At 53.4% G+C, this 20,611-nt stretch overlaps 1 long non-coding RNA gene across 1 annotated transcript; it reads left to right on the forward strand.

Annotated features, from left to right (window-relative positions):
- The first annotated feature begins 3,003 nt into the window (after positions 1 to 3,003).
- On the forward strand, positions 3,004 to 14,263 carry LOC123792441 (uncharacterized). The gene is made up of 4 exons (XR_006779690.2): positions 3,004 to 3,141; positions 3,508 to 3,694; positions 9,268 to 9,522; positions 13,253 to 14,263. It is a non-coding gene; the product is annotated as an uncharacterized LOC123792441 (long non-coding RNA).
- The last annotated feature ends 6,348 nt before the right edge of the window (positions 14,264 to 20,611 follow it).

The raw sequence follows: 20,611 nt of genomic DNA on the forward strand, positions 1-20,611 counted from the left end.
CCACCTGGACAGTGCTTGTGCCCTTTTGACTGACCACAGAGGATGGGCAGGGATTCACCGGGCGGTGGAAAGAGTTCTGGTCGACAGCTCTGACCCTGCCTCTGCAAGGCCTGATGCCCAGATCTCCGGCAAGCGTCCTTGTCTCCCGCGCTTCCGCTAGTTGAACTCATTACTGTATCATCCTGAAGGTCTTCTGGTTTCCCCACTGTCCCGAGGTCCCTGAGGGCCACCGTCATCGGCTCTTCGACGGGGTCCTCCTGCACAGACTTGTGCACGGCAGAGCGAGCCTCGAGCCTGTGGTCTGGCTCTCCGTGCTGCTGAGCTCAACGGTCGCCCCGGCACCCTGGCAGCAGGTGGCAGTCTCGGTCACAGCGCTGAAGGGAGCCTGTGTGTGCGAGGCTGGAGCCCGCTGGGGGCTCCACGAACGGCGGGGAGCACCAGCGCGTGTATGTGAATGAGTGTGTGTAAGCGTGCAGCGCGCGAGTGTTTATTTATTCTAGAAGCAGTTGCTAAGTAGGGGTGTTTGCCAGCAGAGAGCTGCCGGAGTGCTGTGTTTGTTTACTTAGCAGAGTGCAGGGAAGGACAAGGGCAGAGACAGGCTCCGTGGATTTAGAGCTGCTCCGGGGACCACTGGGAAGGTCCCCCCCTGCGGGCACCGCAGGTTCTAGAGAGCCCCTCCCCCCAGGGACGCAGGCTGTGGTTTGCCTTCCTCGGCAGCTGTTTCTACTCCCGACCCTACTCCCACACGGGGTAGAACTGCTCATTCCAGGGCAGCTGGCCCACCTACCCTTCATGCTGGGGGTCTCCTGGTGGCAGGGCCCTGAGAAAAGGTGGAGAATCAAAAGGAGGGGCGTGGGGTAATGACGCAAGAACTGGATCCTCACCTGGGCTCCCCTGACCAATCACTGCACGGCCTTTGGCAGGTCACGTGACCTCCCTGGGCCTCCCCGGCCTCACCTACAGCACGACTTTGGAGTCCCCTTGCAGCCACACGGTCGTGTCTTTCGAGAAGACTTGCAGACACGGACTGGTTTCTTCTCATGCCGCTGGGGCTGCAGGTGCAAAGTCCTGCTCCTGTAAACGTCAGTACCATTGCCATCCCTGCCCCCAAACCCGGCTGCCCCTTAACTTCGACTTGGTTTTCCACCAGGCCATACATCTGTGCAAGACTCCTGGCCCCCTGGGCTTGGTCTTCCAGGGGATGTATTGGTTCTGTGTTCCCTGTCTTCAGGAGAGAGAGAGGGAGAGAGAAGACAGACCAACAAGAGACCCTCCTGACTCCCTGTCCACCCTCAGCCGAGGGCCAGGAAGGCCTATTCCCCAGTAGCCAGAGCTGCTGAACCGCAGGGTCAGTATCCCAGCTGGGTGGCCCGAGGGACTCCCCAGAAGCCTCTACCCTCCCCTCTCCCGTCCACCAGCCCCAGCAGTGTGTCTGCAAGTCTCCGAGCGAGCACTGGCTCCCCAGACGCAGGCTGGCTGGCGGCCAGGGGTGGTGTTCTGGCTCCTGCACCAGCCAGAAGGGGTGACAGGAAGGCCGTGCTAATCCCCTGGAGAAGACTTCTTGGCTCGCAGAGAGGAGTGGCTGCCTGCACGCTGCCCCTACCCCAGGGCCACGGAACACCATACCCCAGTCTTTCAGGCAGGCTTGCAGCCTTGGTGTTCTGCGCACACCCCCAGGGGGCTTGGGCTGGGAGCCCAGCTGGCTCTATGGGGGAGGGAAGGAAGACTGGCTTCTTCCTTTTCAGGTGAAGGCTCTTTTATAATCTCTAGCTTATCCTGTTCCTCTCAAAAACCCTGAGGAATGATGAAGAAAGAGGGTAGGTGGGCGCTCTGTTCCCCTCCAAGCTCTAGAATCCTCTGGCTCCCCTTAGCCCTTGGACTTCCCCAGCGACATTCGGAGACGCTGCTAAGTCCTTCCGCTCCTCCTTATGCCGTCACCCTGCCACCCACCTCTGCCCCCAACACACACAAACACAGACACAGAATCAGCCTTCTGTCCCTGAGGCTGCCTGTTCCACTGGTGCCACATAGAAACAGACGAAGCGCTGGAAAAATTGCCCCAGGGCCAAAGAGAATCAATATGGAAAAAGCAGGGAGAGAGTGAAACCAGATACAGAAGAGGCGGCCAGCTGGGGAGGTGGTATTGCGCCCAGCAGACCTCCTGCTGTCCTCCCAGGGAACCAGGGGCAGGGCAGGGGGGGAGCCTCGGTCTGCCTTTCTCCTTGCTCGCTCGGCTGGCATGCCATCTTCGAGGAGCTGCCAGGCCCCTGCTCCTTCAGGGGTCCTGCCCTAGCCCTCTATCCAGGAAAGAGGAATCCTCCTCCATAAGCCAAGCCCTCCCCAGTCTTGGCTGTTACTGGGTGAGCTGGACACCAAGGGCCCAGCTATTCTTGCTTTCGCTTTCCTGTCACTCCATCCACATCCCTCCCAGCATGGTACCAAAGCAAGGCTTTGAATTTGGGATGTGAGCGGCCTGGATTTCATTCTTCCCAACAGCAAAGAGGCCACAGTTTTGCTCTCAGTTTGAGAGATCTCTACATTCCCAAGGGAGCTGGTACCATCCACCTCGTTTGACCCTAGAGGGTCATTTAAGCGCCCCTTCCAGGCCTGGCTCAGCGCTCTCCATGCAGGAGGGACTGGCGCTATGGCACTGAACAGGAGCAAGGGTCAGCAGAGAGAACTGCCCCTTGGTCCCCCCAGGCCACAGTTAAGTGCTGGCCTTCCCAAGGGGGATGCTCCGAACCAAGCAAGGCCCACCGTGTCCAGATGGACCCTTCCCAAACCGGTTCTATCACGGATCATTTCCCAGAAAGTTTCCAAGATGGGAAATCACAGCCCAAGCCGGTTGTTTAGATCGGAAAATCTGGGTGTAATGTCTTTAGAGAAACCAGGAAGTCTCCTCACATGAACCTCGCCTGCAACCTCTCCCTGCTCCCTTGGCCTGTCCACTCCTCTGCCTGAGTCATGACAGCAACCGGCCACATGAACGCGGAGCTTCATGAGGGGCTGAGTGCTCCCTTGCGCGCCAGGACATTTGCTCCTCCTAAGGACCTTCGAGATAAGTTATTGTTAGCTCCACCCAGCAGAAGCGCGAACTCGGGCCCAGGGAAGTCGTGGGGCCTGCCTGAGATTGTGCAAGCGGTGAGCAGCAGGACCTGACTGGAAGTCTTGGGGTCTTACCGCGGGATCCTTTCTGTCAGCGTCCCAGAGACACTGGGGCGGGGGGAGTTGGCTGGAAGGGACGGACTTGGTTGGCTTCCAGCTGGGCCTCTTGTGGTGGCCTCGGGAGCAGGGGGAGCTGGTGAGGGGCTCTCTGAGAGGCACCTCCCCTTCTTCTGTCCCCAGATCTGCCTCCTGTGGGTCTGCCAAGAATGGGGGCTCCCCTGCTTCTCCACGTCTTCCCCCAGATATCCTGGCCCTTGCATTGGGGGTGAGGGCAGGGGTGGCCCCATGGAAGCGCCAGCGTTCTCAGGGTGCTCCTCTGTTGCCTCATGTGCCCCATTTCAGCTTTGGCGTCACCGCTCAACCTGAACCCTGTTGGGCGGCTCCTTGCGCGTGCAAAGAAAGGACCCTCTCCTCGGCCCTCAGACTTCCCACGTGACCTACGACAGGCATTTAGACTCTTCTGGGCCTTTGCGTTCTGGAGCAGAAGGCTATGGGAACCCAAACCTGGACTCAGGAAGGCAGAAGTGAGGTGAGACGCGTGACATGTACCCTGTTTTCCTGAGCAGAAATCTCTCCCAGGCCCATCGGTTCCCCAGGGCAGTTAGCTGTTCCCTTCACCCGATGACCTTGGAACCCCCTCCGCCAGGCCTCTCAGGGAAGGTGATTGCAAAAGCCAAGTTTATCCCGAGTACGGCAATGAGTACACTGGGGGGTGGGAGGAGGGAGGAGGTTTTATACAAAACACATGTTATTGCCACTATTTTAGTTATCTTGGATATTTCCTGCATGTTTGTCACCATGGTAACTGACTCAGCACGAAACCTTGTTTGCTGGGCCCTGGGGTCCAGCATCACGGCCATGTGGTGTCAATTTGGACCTCTTGGTGCTTTTCTGTCTCTCTGTCTGTCTCCCCCAGCTCCTGTCTGTCTTTTCATCTTTGTCTCTGTCTGTCCTCAGCCTGTCTCTGGGCCTGTCCATTTTCTCCTTCCCAGAAATAGCTGTTCCTGCGTCCCTGCTCTGCCCACCCCAGGCCCTGCCTCAGCACCTCCTGGGCAGTCCTTGACTAAGGATGTTCCAGAATGGACGGGGAGGCTGCATCCCACAGGAAAGGCAGGAGGCTGGCCTCGGGTGGAGAAAGGGCTCAGCCAGCCCCGGGCTGTTGGTTTGGAATAGATCTGCACTACCTACCTGCCGAAGGCCCCACGGGAAAGGGGGGCTTGGGTCTGGGAAACATCGGTTAGTGGGATGTGGGCTTCTGATCCCGACTTTCCCTGTGTGGGGGCGTGTGGCATCCCCACCTCTCTGAGCCTTCATTCCCTAGACTTTCGGGGGAACAGATAGGTATAGAATGGCAGGAGACGGGAAGGAGAGCTGAAAGTCATGTGAGAGAAGCAAGAATAAGGTGAGGGTCCCCTAAGAAGGGAGAGGCTTGGCAGCTAAAGGGCTGTGAGCCCTCTAGGCTCTCTGGTCTCCCCAGAGGCTCTCCCTATTCCTGGGTGGGGACAGAGCCACGGCAGACAGCAGTGTCCCTCCGTGGGGACAGCAGGCAACAGAGAGGGTGTTGACAAGGACAGTGTGTGAGGAAGCTGGGCCAGCAGTCTGGAAAAGGCCATGTGAGCAGACAGAATGTAAACAGGCTCGTTCACGGGAGGTGAAGGCGTCGCCTGGCCCCCTCTCCACCCAGGTCCCGTTCCCTTCGTGCCCAGGAAGCCAGGCCTGGACACCTCTTGCCAGCCTCTCTCTACCACGTTTCCTGCATCCACACCCCTTTGGAACTGCTTTTCCAGATCCCCTTCCCAACCTCCACATTTGTCCTTGGCTGTTCCTTATCACGTGGGATCCCCACTCCCTGAGCCAAGTGGGCCTGGAGGTTGTAACAGACCCAGATCTCCAGGCAGGGCTGGCAGCCCCACAGGACTGCTGGGAGGAGAGGGGACTAGAGAAGGGAGAGGCTGGGCTAGGCAGCCGTGGGGCTCTGAGAACAGTCTCCTGTTGCCCCGAGGCGGTACCCACAGGGTGTGGCAAGTCAGCCTTCTTTGGGGCTGTGTCATGCCAAGGAGGTTCAGGCTTATGGATGGGGGGGAGCAGCAGGAACACAGTGAGAAAGGGCAACAGCAGCGTGGTTTGAGGGGTCAGCCAATTGGATGCAGGGGCCATAGGGGCTTTGGGGTGACACAGGGGCTAGGGCCCGATCCCAGGAAAAGAGACTGCCAAGAATTAGGAGGTGTGTTGGGGCTCCAGTCATATGGAAAGGGATTCAGGATGACCTCCAGTCCCAGTGGGGAATTGGAAAGCCAAATGGGAAACTGAGGCAGGACCAAGTGGGCAGAGATTCAGGGGAGACTGTGGGTTGGCAGGCCTAAGAGAGCCCGGTATGGCGAAGAGCATGAATTATGGAACCAGACAGACACGGTTAATGTCCAGCTCCACTCCTCAGCCTTGGGCACATTAGAGAACTCTCCGAACCTGGGTTCTCACCTGTAAAATGGAGAAAACCCTGATTTTGCAGCTTCTCGTAAGGAATAACTAAGATGTTCTCTGGAAAGTTCCCTGAACAGTGTCTGAGATGGCAGGGGGGTGCTTCATAGTGTTCTCCCTTCCCTGGAAAGAGAGGACAATTCCATACCCTCCCCGTAAAACTAATAAGCTTCTTGTTTTTGTCAGGGTTGGTTCTAACCCTGTCTGGCTCTACAAGGGCAAGGAGCGGTGCCGTTGGCTAAGAGGAGACTTTAGGATTGCAAGCCTCGAGGGGCGACAAGGGGGTGGGATTGACTGTCTCCTCCTGGGAGCACAAGAAGGCAGCTGTGAGAGGCATTCAGGGGGGTCCCTACCAGTGTCCTGGAAACCAAGTCACAGGGTCCAAATCCACCCACTTCCTTAGAGGGGCTGTGCAAGCCTGGCTGAGGAGGGCTCCGTGGATGACAAGCAAAGGGGAGTCCCCTCTCCCGAAGCTGTAGAAAACGCCAACACCAGCCGACAGGCAACCCGAGTTAGAGTCAAGAGTCCCAGAGAACCAGGGGACCTGGTGATGGGGGTGGGGGAGGTAAACATGTGACATGGGCAGCAGGAGCCAGGGTGTGAAGCCAGGAGTGGGGACTGAGTGACACGTGCATGGGACTGATAGCTGGGACGGGCAGGGAGTCCTGGGCAGGCATCGGCAGGCCTCGCTGTGGGAACTGGTAGCATCCCACTTGGGCCTCTGGCACTGGGTGTGGGACAGCCAGTGTGCCAGGCTGGGCACACCCACGCAGGGCCATTCCTGCCTCTGGGACACCCGTCTTTCCGGGGCTAAGGGTCCTGCCAGCACCTCCAGCTCTGCCGAAAGCCCAAGGCAGCAGACTTCACTGCTCACATCGCCCTGCTACCTGGCGTGGGTCCGCAGCCCTCTGCAGGCCTGTTCTCCTGCTGGACCAGTGAGTCCGGGGGAGAGAGAAGCGAGTTGTGAAGAGGGTTCTGGTGCTTCCCAAGGAGGGGGTGGGCCCAGGAGACAGGGCACAGAAGTCCAAAGAAGGGCGGTGAGGCGCGAGGCCCAGCAGGGTTCCAGCTCACCCCACAGCGCTGCTGAAGGGTTGCAGGCCCGAGGAAGGGGCTTTCCAGTCCTTTCTGTCCTCAGTCCTCCCCATGGACACCACATCCCAAGACTCAGCTGTCCCCTCCCAATGACTCAGGCTTTGGCTGCCCTCCTGCCCACGCCCAAGGCTGGGTCCAGTGCCCCATGACAGGAAGGGCTGCGGTGTGAGGGTGCAGGGGTGGGGGACGGCTCCAGCATCGCGCTGTCAAGGGCCCTGGTGTGCAAAGAAGGGCCGAGGCAAAGAGGGCCTCTGCCCCTTCCTGGCCGTGTCACCCTGCGCGACCTCAGAATTGGGAGTTTGCGCTGGGGTGGGGATCTGTCCTGCTCCCCCTGCTCTGAGCCCAGCAGCCTGGTTCCTTCTCATTAGCAAAGCGCACGACATCACCACCATGGAGGGAATGTGTGTTTTTGTTCTATTTGCTGGCACAGGTAGATAGCACTAGGGATGTGCAGGCTGAGCCAGAGACAGGGCCCGAGGGACTGGGGCGGGGGGTGGGGCACTGTGGCTATATGGGGCCACGCCATTTGGAGGCCACAGGAAACCACGGTCCCTGCTAGAGCCCAAAGGCAACTAAGCAAAAATATGGGGGGCCAGGGGGAGGGAAAGGAGGAACCGGTGACGCGGATTGTAGTTACTGTAATGTATTATATTATAATCACTGAGGGACTGTGATTATACTTATTGGTCATAATTGTTGTTCGTAACAAAAACTAGCACTCATTTACTGAGGACCAGCCTGTGCTGGGGGTTCTTACTTCTATATGACGTCTCCTTCTCTCGGAAACTCTCTTCTGAAAAGCTTTAGTAATGGATCTCATTTTCACAGCCACGAGGCATTAGAGCTGGCACCCGGACCCCAGTTAGCTGATATCCTGACATCTTGTCCGTTGTGCCCCATTGCTCCTACCGGGCTCAAGCCTTCTCTTCCAAGGACACAGTCTGGCAAGCCTATGGGCACCTTCTCGGAATAATGTTTTTAAAAAACAAAACAAAACATTAGGGGCACCTGGGTGGCTCAGTGGGTTGAACGTCCAGCTCTTGGTTTCAGCTCAGGCCGCGATCTTGGGGGTCATGGGATCGAGCCCTGCATCACGCTCCACGCTCCGTGTGGAGTCTGCTTGGGATTCTCCCCCCTCCCTCTGCCCCTCTCCCTGCCAGCACCCTCTCTCTCTCTCGCTTTCTCTTGCAAATAAATAAAATCTTTTTAAAATATACATTAGATTTACAAAGGAAACGAATTATATCAAAATATAGTGTCCAAACATTAGAAATATGTGATATGGCAATGTTTGTGTTTCTTTATTAACACATTAAATAACAATATTTAATAACGATCATAATTTCAAAAATAGTGATGAATGCAAATAATATTTTGTGATATCAGCAAAAATTGCTCTGTGATTTCTATCAGTAACAAAGTCCCAGGTACCGATAATACCTATATTCTTAATTGAAGGAAGTATTAAGTATCAGAGGACGGTGAAAATAAGGGTGTGATTTTTCTTCCCATCAGTTCCCAGACCCCTAGAATTTTATCTGTGGATGCTCCAGGGGTCTAGACTCCAGGTTAAGAACCCTTGCTTTGGAGGAAAACTGTTACAACCTGTGTGCAGGGTGCTGGGCAGGTCCCCTAGGAACCTTCTCTTTTGCTTTGGTGGAAGAGGGTGTGCAGACCATTTCTGGCCCCCGGGCCTCTGTGCCAGCTGGGGAAATCTCACTTGGCTCCATGGCCCAGCTCTGAACTGGTCTGTCCTGGTGACCTTGCTGGGATTTAGCAAATAAAAATACAAAAGGCCCACCTAAATTTGATTTACAGAAAGAAGTGTTTTTTATTTTATTTTTAAGTAGGCTCCACACCCAGCATGGAGTCTAATGCAGGTCTTGAACTCACCACCCGAGACGAAGACCTACGCTGAGATCAAGAGTTGAACGCAATATTTGGGTATACTTATATTATTTATTTTTCTATTGTTATATAACAAATTGCCACAAAGGTAGTCACTTAGCAAAAACACATTAGCTCACAGTTCTGGGGGTCAGAAGTTGGCACAGCCTGGCTCATCCTGGTCCTCTGCCCAGAGTCTCACAGGCTGAAATCAAGGTGCTCTTTTCTGGAAGCTGTGGGATGAATCCACCTCCCAGTTCAGTTGGGTTGTTGACTGAATTCAGTTCCTCATGGTTACAGGACTGAAGTCCCTGCTGCCTTGCTGGCTGCCAGCCAGGGGGTGCCCTCAGCTCCCACAGAACATCCACATTCCTCGCCGTGTGTCCTCTGCCCTTTGCAAGCCAGCAAGGATAGGAAACCCTTCTCTGCTTCAAATCTCTGACTTCCCTCCTGCCACCACCTGGAGGACGCACTTCACTTTGGAGGGGCTCCTGGTGATTACATTACACTCATCGCGATCCTCTCTCTTCTGCCACACAACATAGCACAGTCAGGCCAGCAGTGGCGAGAGACGAAAGTCAGGTGCCGTCTTAAGCTCGGCCTACCGCACTGACGCTAACGCTCTTATCTGTTGTTTCTCTGCAGTCACAGCTGTCTGGGGGTCCCGGTGCTACTGGCAGCCTAGTGGGGTTGTACCTGCCGCCGACGTGGCCTCATGACCGGGGTCAACACTTCTCTCTTCTCAAACTCTGTTTCCTCTCAGAGAGCATAACTCGTTCAAATCCACATGTGTGAATTGGGCTCCAGCCGCCGTGCACCCAGCAGGGACCAGAGCCTTTCTCTGCCTTGCCAGGTCTCAAGTGTAAAGGTGGGGACTGACAGAGGCATCAGCCCGAGCTGGTAAGTAAGAGGCTGGTTGAGAAAAGTGCCACGGGGCATTGGTGGGGGAGACAGATAACCAGCCTACCTTGGCAAATGGCAGAGCAAGAGAGATTTTGCTCTTAGGATGAAGAGGGACTGGGGGAGGTTGGCTAAGCTCGGGATGAGCTGTAATTTCAACAGCACTTTGAGGACTCGGAGAGGCAAACAGCGGGAGGGCATTTTGGGCAGAGGGGACAGCACAAGCAAAGCCGGGGGAGGAAGGGACCCAGGGCACAATGAGGTGGCCCGTGCCACTGGAGGACAGGTGGCTGGGGGCCAGGGAGAAGGAGGAACATAGTCCAAGAGGGAGGCAGGAGTCAGACTGGAATCTTGGAAGGCTCCATCGGCAGGTGCGGGCAAGGGTCTGCAAGCCGCAGAGTGCCCAGCTGGGAACACAGCTGCCCCAGAAATGCCGCTGTCCCCTTGGCTCTGGCGGGAAGTAGGGCTGTGACATGGCGGTTGGGAGGCAGCCTCATATAAGTGGACAGAATACTGACCTGGGAGCAGGGAGTCCTGGGGCTGGCTTTGCCAATTATTCATGGATAGACCCTGGGCCACACTGGGAACATCAAGGAATAGCAAGGAGCCAGTGCGATTTGAGCAGAGTAGGTAAGGGGTGGAGTGTGTGTGTGTGTGTGTGTGTGTGTGTGTGTGTGCGATGACATAGGGCCTTGTAGGTCATCAGAGATGTTGGCTTGTACCCTGAGTAAGAAGGGAAGACAACAGGAGTTTCTGAGCAGAGTGCCGACATGATCAGAGTATTAAATGGTAACCAGAGCTGCTCTGAAGGGGCAGGGTGGGCCTTGTGCCACCAGGCGGTGTGTGGACTACAGGAGCACTACGTTATAAGGTCTCTAGCCACAAGGAATGTACACTCCACTGGGAAGACGTAACAAGGAGCAGTGGTAGGAACCAGGGCTTCAAGACACAAGAACCCGCGGTTGAGTCGGCTCAACACCACTTCCCAGCCTAGAAAGCTCCTGAGGTCTCAGTTACGTCAACAGTAACCTGATAATGACCATCCCTGCCTGATGGGGTTATTGCGAAGACTGGCTCACCCTCAAGTGCCTGACACACAAAAAGACAGTAGCTGATGTGATTGTCTAAATAATGGTACCAGGCAGCGTTCAGTTCCTCGTCAAGGAGCACAGATAATAGTGGCCAATGGTATTGGAGGCTGTGAACTCCTCAAGGTAGGGGAGATAGGCTAGCCTCCAAAGGTGCTAGGAATCAGGAGGAGGAAGGACGATGTGCCCCAGCAAAAGCCCAGAGGCAGGAATAAGCACAGCATGGTCTCCACCAAGATATACAAGGTGGAGCCCAGAGCAGCTGGGGAGAGGGGAAGGCATGGGCAGGTGCCAGATTAGGCTGGTGGGAAGGCTGGATTCAGAAAAGCTTGAACATGAGTTCTCTAATTGGAGGAGATTGGGAGTGGGAGAGAGACTAGTCTAGGGTGGGGGGGAGGGAGGAGCCGGACAGACCTACAGCCTGGCTCAGCCTTTCCCCATGGTGGGGCCAGAGGGGGTTGGGATGGGGGTGGGCCCTTGGCAGGTGTTCTGATGCCCAGGATTGCCACATAGGAGGAGGTGGACCAGTCTTTCCTGAAACCGGATCTTTCAGGCAGCTGTCTCCTTAGCCTGAGGGCCCATGGGGGGGGGGGGGGGACAGGGGACGGATGGACCATTCCTTCCCAAAGCGTCATTTCCACCAGCTTCCCACCAGGGCCTACTCTCTGAGAGAACGGGAGCTGGCTTAGAGGAGGTGGGGGGAATGGCAGGGGCCCCACCAAATCCCAGGAGAGCCCTCAAGGGAAAGTGAGAGGGTACCACCTCCATTGAGTACAGCCCCCGACTTTCTATCTTCCAGCCTCAAGGTGTGGCTGAGAGGAGAAAGCCTCAGACCCTGCATTTGGGTCTGTGAGCCTCTAAAGAGCTCAGGGCTGGTGATTCCCAACCCGGACACACCAAGAACCAAGTGTCTCTGGAGTTACGAATGGAGGTTGGAGAGCTAGTGTTTACTTAAAAAACTCATAGAAATCATATATTTTCTGCAATAAGGCTAACTGACTCCTGCCCATCCTTCAGATGTCAACCTAAATATCACCCCTCTGGGAAGCTTCCCTTGGCTTTTTTTTTTTCTTCCAGATTTTAATTTTAACTAATCTCTACGCCCAGCATGGGGCTCCAACTCATAACCCCAAGATCGAGAGTTGCACACCCCACTGACTGAGCCAGCCAGGCGCCCCCTTGACGTTTTGTAGAAGTCAGGCTCCCAGCAGGAAAAATGGCTCATTTAAACCCAGGAGTTGGGGAGAATTTAAGACGGATATTTGACAAAGCCATTGGCAGGATTAAGGGACACTAGCTAGGGGTGATGAGACAGGTAGTGATAGCATCCCTAGGCCTAACGGGACAAAGGAAGGGGGCGGTTCCTGGAACCCTGAAAGCCCTGTAGCCATAAGAAGGGGCTGCCTGCCAGGCCCTGTGGCCTTTAGTAGAGGATCCAGCCTCAGCCCACCAACGCTGGCTGACCCCAGAGGGAGCTGACTCGCCCTCCGAGGGCCCGGGGCCTCGCCCTGGTGAAACTCAATGGGAGCTCAAGGGCAGGGTGATCCAGGCGTAGAATAGATCTTGTGCGACAACAGGAGAATATCCTGCACGCCTCCTGCGTTAGTCTGTTCTAGGTTCCGTAGCAAAATACCGTAGACCGGGTCGCTCGGTCCATAGGAATTCACTGCTCACAGTTCCAGAGGCTGAAGTCCAAGATCAAGGTGTCAGCCAATTGAGTTCCTGGCGGGGGCTCTCCTCCTGGCTTGGGGACTGCCACTGCGTCCTCACAGTGCACGTGCGTGCAGAGAGGGAGAGGGGCTGTAGTGTCTCTTCTTATAAGGGCACTAATTCCATCGTGACATGACCTCATCTGACCCCATTACCTCCCAAAGGCCCACCTCCAATTCCATCACACTGGGGGTGAGGGCTTCAACATACGCCCTTGGGGGCCACAACATCAGTCCATAGCACCTCCCGAGGCTGCATTCCGTGTCTCCTGAATCTCCCACCCCCCCTCGTGCTTACCCAGAGCGTGTTATCATACTCTATTGGAGTGGCTGTGTGCTTACCTGCCCCTCCTACAGGATTTCAGTCTTCTCCAGGGCAGAGGCTGTCGTGTGTTCACATGTACTCAATAAGGTTCATCGGGAAGATGAATAAAAAGGTGGCTCAGACTAATGAAAACATCACATTTCCTCGCTTTGGCTGGGATTAAATCATCTCAATGTGGCAACAGCAATTATCTGCCGTAATCAGAAGCCTGGATTACCCGCTAATGTAGGCCCTTGATTAGTAAAACATGAGGGAAAAGTTACGTAGTAATTTAATGAACTCAATTTGTTTCATGGACAAAAACCCTTCAAAACAATCCGTGGGGGTGAGAGTGAGAATAGGAGTCCTTGGTGCCGAAAATCTCTGAAAATACTCCATCAGTCTTGATGGGTGGGTGTTCTAAGTGTGTTCGCGATTGTTGTATAACTCAGACCAGGCCAATGGCTGATCCTCCAGGCCAACTAGCCCCCATTACAAATGGCGTTGTGGAGGCTGTCTGCCTCCCTCTGCCTCCGCTGTCCCTCTGAAGTCCAAGCCACTTCTATAGCTCTTAAACCATTGCCCACATCAAGAAGGAGTGATGTCTTCCCATTCCCTTCTTTTCCCAGGCCTCCTTACCAGAAGAACCCCAGCTTGGATATCTCACCTGCCTGGTTTGAATCCTGGCTCTGCCACTTACCTGCTGTGTGTCTTTGGATGACTTACTTAACTTCTCTGGGCCTCAATTTCTCCATTTGTAAAACTAAGATAACTGTGCAGATGGATTAAAATGTATTGTACGTCCAGCCTGGACATCTGCTCCAGCAGCCTGATAGATCCTGCCACTTCCATTCCTGGCCACCCCTTCTCCTTTCTTTTCTCTGCCTGCTCACACCGGGGTATACCGTTCCCCTGCTCAAAACCTCACACTGGCTCCGTATTTCACTTGGAATATGATCTAGGCTCCTTAGGCCCACCCCTCTGGCAGCTGCTCTTCTGACCTGGGCCAGGACTATATTCCTCCCCCTTGTCCCCTGTCATATTTCAGAGCTCAGCATAAAGGTCATTGACTCAGCCCTCCCAGGGCCCCAGCACCCCCCGTTATGTTCTCATGATGGCCTAGACTTTTCCATCACAGCGCTCATTGCAAGTAGGTGAGACTCACCGCAACTCCATGCAGAATGGATCAGGGCCTCTCTGTCCATCCCACGGGGGGCTTCGTGAGAGCGGGGACCTTGACTGCTTTCTCGGCTGCTGGACCCCCAGTGACCCGTGCAGCCTCTCCAAGAGGTATTTGTTGAACGAATAACAAAGCAGAAGGGCTTTCCTGGAATGCCAGCAAGTGTGTTGGCTGGACAAAGGCTGACATACGAAACTATTCAGAACAACACAGGATGATTTGTGCAGAACTGTCTCCAGAGAGCTTGACCCTCACGCCTGGGGCTTGAGGAATTCAGAGTAAGGAGGAAAGGGTGTTAACTATCTCATGAAAACCGGGCTTAAGGGCACCTGGGTGGCTCAGTCGGTGAAGGGTCTGCCTTCAGCTCGGATCATGATCCCAGGGTCGAGGGATCAACTTCTGCACCGGACTCCCTGTTTGGCAGGGAGTCTGCTTCTTCCTCTACCCCACGCCCCTGCTCATGCTCTCTCTCTCTCTCTCAAATAAATAACTAAGTAAAATCTAAAAAAAGAGAAGAAAACCGGACTTAAGGCCTCTCACTCCAGGGGGGAGCAAGTTGGGCAGGAAGTCATGTTTGCCAGGCACCTACTGCATGCCAGAAACCTCTCACACAGTATCTTTTTAAATCTTCATGGTTATCCTCGTTCTACAAGCGAGGAAACTGAGGCCCCGATGAGTTAAGTCGGTCCCCCAAAGTCATAGAGCAAACAAGTGGCACGATCAGGACTGTAGCCAGGCAGGCGAGGCGTCAAAGCTTGTGTTCCTGTGAGGAGGCCTGGGAAGAGGGGGCAGGTAAGATGGCGCCCACAGGCCAAGTGGGCAGCGGTTTAAACGGGGCTATGACAGAAAAGTATTTTACCTATGAAAATGGGGTTTTTCTGAGACTGGGCCCAGGTCTCAAATGCCACGTGGTTTCATGTCGTGTGGGTTCGGAGGGGTCCAACAACCAACGGGGCAGTGGGGCCCACCCCGGAGCAGCTGCAGGCCCTTGGAGATGGCCTGAAATTGGACAAGCCCTGGAATGAGGGTCTGGGCACCGCTCCAAGCATCTGCCCTTAGAAGGGGCAGCAGAGCTGTAGTTGGAGAGAGCTTCCTTCCCCAGTGAAGAGCCCCTGCAGTGTGTCCCCAGGGTACAGGTAAGGAGCTAGGTGGTGTGCGGTGCGTGGTGGGGAGGGGGCGGTACAGGACGGGGGTCATTCCTGCCAGGCTGACCTCAGCTGGGTAATGTGATCAGCCTGTCATGGTTCTGAGCCCTGATTTGGGAAGAACAAAGGGGCCAGGCCCCTCTGAGTCCTCTAGCCCAGGAATGCAGCTGGGGCCAGGCCGTGACCAATCGGGAATGCAGGTTGGGAGCGCAGCGAATGCAGTTTGTACAGCGAGGCTTTCATGCATTGATGGGAGCCCGGCTCACAAAGCCAGGCTGACATGCCCCTGCGCTTCCAGCTTTGATATCCCGGCCCTGCCTTGGGGGAGCTGCGCATCCCCAAGCTGTCTGCCCTGCTGTGGCCCTTGAGGTGGTGTTGGGGTGGGGAGTGGAGGGTCCAAATCCACACACCTCCCCCACCCCAACCCTAGCAGTGTTCCCAGCATCTTCTTGTCCATCTCTCTCCATCTCAGAAGTCTGAGAGATAGGCAGGGGGGAGAAGGGAGCTCCCGTTGAGCCCCCTGTCTGCTCCTTAAGGCTGGGGTGACATGAATGCATAGACAGACAGATGTCCCATGGGAGAGGCTACCAGCCTCAGGCAGACACTGCTCAGAACTGGGCATGGAAACCTCTAGAGGCCAACCCCTCCAGGGAGATGAATAACGTCGGGGTTGGGGGCTCTGAATCCTGGGTTGGAGGCTGAATGCTTTCTGCATTCCAAAGTTCTTCACCTCCCCTCCCGGGCCCTTCATCTCTTCCCACTGGCTGGTTCTATCAGTGTGGGGTCCTCTGGGCCAGCCCGTCTCTGCATCCCAATTATCCACAGTCCCCTCCCCTCCAGCCTCTCTGCGATCCCTGCACTTTCTCTCATCCTAGCCATGCTTTACTGTTTACAGCGCACAGTAATTCACAATAAATTGTTTGATCCTTAGTAGAGCCCTGTGAAGTAGGTAGTCTTGTCCTCATTTTATGCAAGAAGGGAAGAAGGAAGGGAGGAGGTGGAGGCTTTTGGAAGGAAGAAGTGGATATTACATGGATATTACAGGTGCGTGGATGACGGCAGAGTAGAGATGGAGAGGATGTCAGGGAGCCAGGTCCCCATGACGTGGGGACCAGGAGTGTGGGAAACTTTCTATCCCCACCCCTGGAGCACAGCAGGTATTCAATAAATGTTTGTTAACTAATCAACTACGTCCAGTGTTCTCCTGCTTTTCTCTCCCCTGCCTTCTGTTTGTATCATGGAAAGACCTGGAAAGCCACACGGCGATATAGATCACTGATGATCGCTTTCGAATGGAGCTTCTCAGAGAAGTTAGAGCTTATGTTATGGACATAGTCTCAGTGATACTGCAGAATCTACAGTGAGAAGAGCCAGGAAGAGGACAGAGGAGAGGACTTTCCCAGAGAGATCCTTCATCTTCCAAGGGTTCAGAAGCACCCAGCCAGGGTTCATAGGAAGGAGGTTTGGATGAAATGGAAATCAAGCTTGAGGAGCCCTGGCGTCCCCTCCATAATCACTCTCCCAGAGTCGTAGAATGTAGAACAGAGGGACCTCAGAAATGACGTAGACATTTGGTTAGGAAGAAAGAAAGTCTCCCTTATCGCTGCTGTTCTGTGGGTTGACTCAGGCTCTCTGGCGGCTCCTGGGTTTTTGCCATCCCCGTTCCCTAAGCAGAAAGAAAATAGGGCTCCCCTGTCCTGCATCCCATCTGAGAGATTCTGGGCAGAGATTCTGCCTGGTTCAGTTTGAGGGGTGCTCACCACTCTAGGACTGATCGTGGTGGCCCTGGAAACAAGGTGACACAGTGCATATTCAGACTAGAGGTTAAAGGGTGCCGAAGAAGGCAACGGTTCCCCAAGACCGAGGAGCTTCACAGACATTGCCGCTGTGAGAATCATGGGCTGGGCAATCACCCAAGCAGAGTCTAACTGCAAAGCAATTCATTACAGCATTGCTTGTAATAATGAAATTTTAGAAACAACCTGTGTTTATTAATAGGGAAGCAGGTGAACGAATTCTAAGACCTCTTATGAAATCCTATGCAGCTGTTAAAAGATTGAAGTAGAACTATACATCTCTAGACAGAAAATATTCATAATATATTAAGTTTAAAAAATGCATGTTCCAGAAAGTCTGTATAGTATTATCTCATTTATGTAAAACAAAGCAAAACAAAGCTCTATGTATTTATATATTTATATATTTAAAATTCACTTTTAAAAAGTTTCAGAGACTATACGCCAAACTGTTAATAGGTTGGCCCCTACGTACTGACATATTGGGGAAAAAGTTTACCAAAGCCATATACTGCTTTTGTGTTAAAAAAATGAATATAAATGGGGCGCCTGGGTGACTCAGTCGGTTAAGCGTCTGCTTTCGGCTCAGGTCATGATCTCGGGGTCCTGGGATCCAGACCCTCATTGGACTCCCTGTTCAAGAGGGAGTCTGCTTCTCCCTCTGCCCCTCCCTTCCCACTCGTGCTCTCTCTGTCTCAAATAAAAAATTAAATAAAATCTTTAAAAATAAAAATAAATGAATATAAATGGAACGGAAAAGGTCCAGGAATACACAGTACAAAGAAACTTAATGACCAATATGAGATCACACACAGGAAAGTAAGCGGTATTTAGAATCCTGATCTTTCAATCCCCCAGGAGATGGACTTTCTTTAAGTATCTGTCAGCCTAGCTGCAGGGACAGGAAAGTAGTGGGGATCCAAGGGAATCCAGGCCAGATGCCGTCCACGAGGAAGCAGTAAAAGCCTGAGGCAGAGGAATGGAGTGGCGTTCATTCTTTCTGCATCTTGCTGATGCTGAGAACCGGCCCCCCATGCCCTACTCCGCAAGAGTGTGCTGGCGAGTGACACATACATCGGAGGGCCAGGAATGGGTTAAGCCAGAGCCGTTCTGGAAAGAGCTGGCTCTCCGGGGACATGAAAGGAACTCCATGACTCCTTGTGGTGATGAGAAATGAAGAGGCCCAGGTCCGACTCAATTAGAGTCTTCATCTGAAATGTAAACCAGGTTCCTGACCGAATGCCCCCTTTCCCTCGTCCTGGTCCTGGAGTCCCAGAGGACAGCAAAGAGAACAATCCAGCCTTTGGAGCAGCTGCTTTGTGGAGGCCACAGCTGTCTGCTCCGGGAGGGCCCTGCCCCACGTGGGGAGCACTGGCAGTTCAACCCCTGCTCTTCCTTGCTCCTGGGTTCCGCTGACTCCTCTCAGTAGCCAGATCGTGCCTGGGTTAACTCCCGCCAGCTCCAGAGCCTCCACCCAACATCTTAGGGTCGGGCAGAGATTTGGGGACTCTGAGAGGCATCAGATGCTCAGGTAATTGTGGGACTAGAAGCCCCTTGCGCTAATCCCAATGCCTGAGATTCCTGCCCCCCAACCCGCTGCCATGTTTTTACAATTCAGGGTGCTCAGATTACAACATCCATCCAGCCTAGTGTGGTCTTGTTTCCATTGCCTCTGCACTATTCCATTTCTTCTGGGTACTTCTGAGTCTCCTCATCATAAGCTTCCCTCCTAATCACCCCCAGGATCTTATCTCTTTATCCAGTCTCACTTGCTCTGAAATCAGATGTGAGGGTAATTCCAGTTCCAGCATTTTCCCGCTGGGGAGGGTCCTTCTGTTCCCTCCATCCTAGTGTGTTTTTTCTGAATGTTTGCTATTTGCTGGACGCCGTGCCGAGAGCTTTACACATGTTGCATAACCCGCACAATAACCCTGCAAGGCAGGTGAGTTCTATTTAGTAGCTACATTTTACAGATGTGGACACTGAGGCAGAGAGAAGTTAGCTGTATAGCTCTTGGAGGTGAAGCCAAAATTAGAAAGCCACCAAGCTTTCACAGTGACCCCATCTAGTGTATGGTTAATATCCACATGCTTAAAATAGTATCTGATAGATCATAAAAGCTCAACAATTGTTATTATTGATTGTCTGGGGGGACTGTTTCTTGGCAGGTGAACAGTGGAGTTCACATTCCAACACTGGCTTGAACTTCTAGTTAAACATAACAGATTAAACATACTCTTTGGGGCGCTTGGGTGGCTCATTCAGTTAGGCGCCTGCCTTCGGCTCAGGTCAAGGTCCTGGGGTCCTGGGATCGAGCCCTGTGTCGGACTCTCTGCTCTTCAAGGAGCCTGCTTCTCCCTCTCCCTGCCCCCACTTGTGCTCTCTTGCTATCTCTCTCCCTCTGTCAAATAAATAAATAAAATCTTAAAAAAAAAAAAAACCTATTCTTTAACTTCATTCCTCCTGAAACACCATTAAAACGAAAACTAGGGGCACCTGAGTGGCTCAGTAGGCTAAGTGTCTGCCTTCAGCTCAGGTCATGATCCCAGGGTCTTATGTCCGAGTCCTGTATTGGGTTCCCTGCTCAGTGGGGAGTCTGCTTCTTCCCCGGTCCCTCCCCCCACTTGTGCACACGCTCGCTCTCTCTCTCTCTCAAATAAATAAGATCTTTTTAAAAAGACAAAAATTAAAGGAAACTAAAAAAAAGAAAAAAGCATAAACTCACAAAAACATGGCAAAAGAGACAATAGCAACAAAGTTCTGGAGGCTAGAAAGGTTATGTAGTATATACGGTACTAGTAAGTGGAACCCATCTAAGCAGGTCTGGGAAAGTTAAGTCCCAACTCAGACACAACACCCCACGTTATATCTCTGAACCCCCAGAGACTCAGAAAATAGTGATACAACATGCTTCTAGAAGGGGAAGGACAAAGTGAGCAGTGACAAGAAGATTGGTTCAAGGGCACGTGGCTGTCTCAGTTGGTAGATCACGTGACTCCTGATCTCAGAGTTCTAAGTTCGAGACCCACGTTGGATGTAGAGATTACTTAAAAATACGAATAAAAAAATCTTAAAAAAAAAAAGAGAGATTCGTTGAAAGTTTGCTTGAAATAGGTAAGCCCCAGATCTTTCCCCATACTCCTTGCTCCCATCCTTAGCAAAGATTAGACCTCTCTGGAGGAAAGGTCTGCTTCTGTAGAGGAGATAAAACATAGTTTCTTTTTCTCTCTCTCTTTTTTTTTAAGATTTTATTTATTTATTTGGCAGAGAGAGAGAGAGAGCACACAAGTGAGCACAAGCAAGGGGAGAAGTAGACAGAGGGAGAAGAAATCTCCCTGCAGAGCACGAAGCCCGATGCAGGATTCGATTCCAGGACCCTGGGATCATGACCTGAGCCCAAGGCAGATGCTTAACCGACTGAGCCACCCACGTGTCCCAAAACAGATCGTTTCTAGGCTGAGGGATATCATGCACAGAGGTACACGAAAACAGGGGAATTAAGTGCAAGTTTACACATTGAATGCTGAGACCACCAGCCTTCTTCCCCCAAATGGTGAAAGCCAGGTGTATACTCTCCAAGCAGGAGACCAGATAAAGTTTCTCAAAGGACATCGAGAGTTTCCCAAGGGAGGGGCGCCTGGGTGGCTCAGTTGGTTAAGCATCTGCCTTCTGCTCAGGTCGTGATCCCAGGGTCTTGTGGTTGAGCCCCACGTTGGGCTCCCTGCTCAGTGGGGAGTCTGCTTCTGCCTCTCCTGCTCTCCCTGCTTGTGCTCTCTCTCTGTGTGTCAAATAATGAATGAAATCTTAAAAAAAAAAAGAGAGAGAGAGAGAGAGAGAGAGAGAGAGAGATTCCCAAGGGAATGGCCC

Source organism: Ursus americanus, chromosome 16 (assembly GCF_024610735.1).
Source record: "Ursus americanus isolate L20-20 chromosome 16, mUrsAme1.1.p, whole genome shotgun sequence".
Classification (NCBI taxonomy): domain Eukaryota; kingdom Metazoa; phylum Chordata; class Mammalia; order Carnivora; family Ursidae; genus Ursus; species Ursus americanus.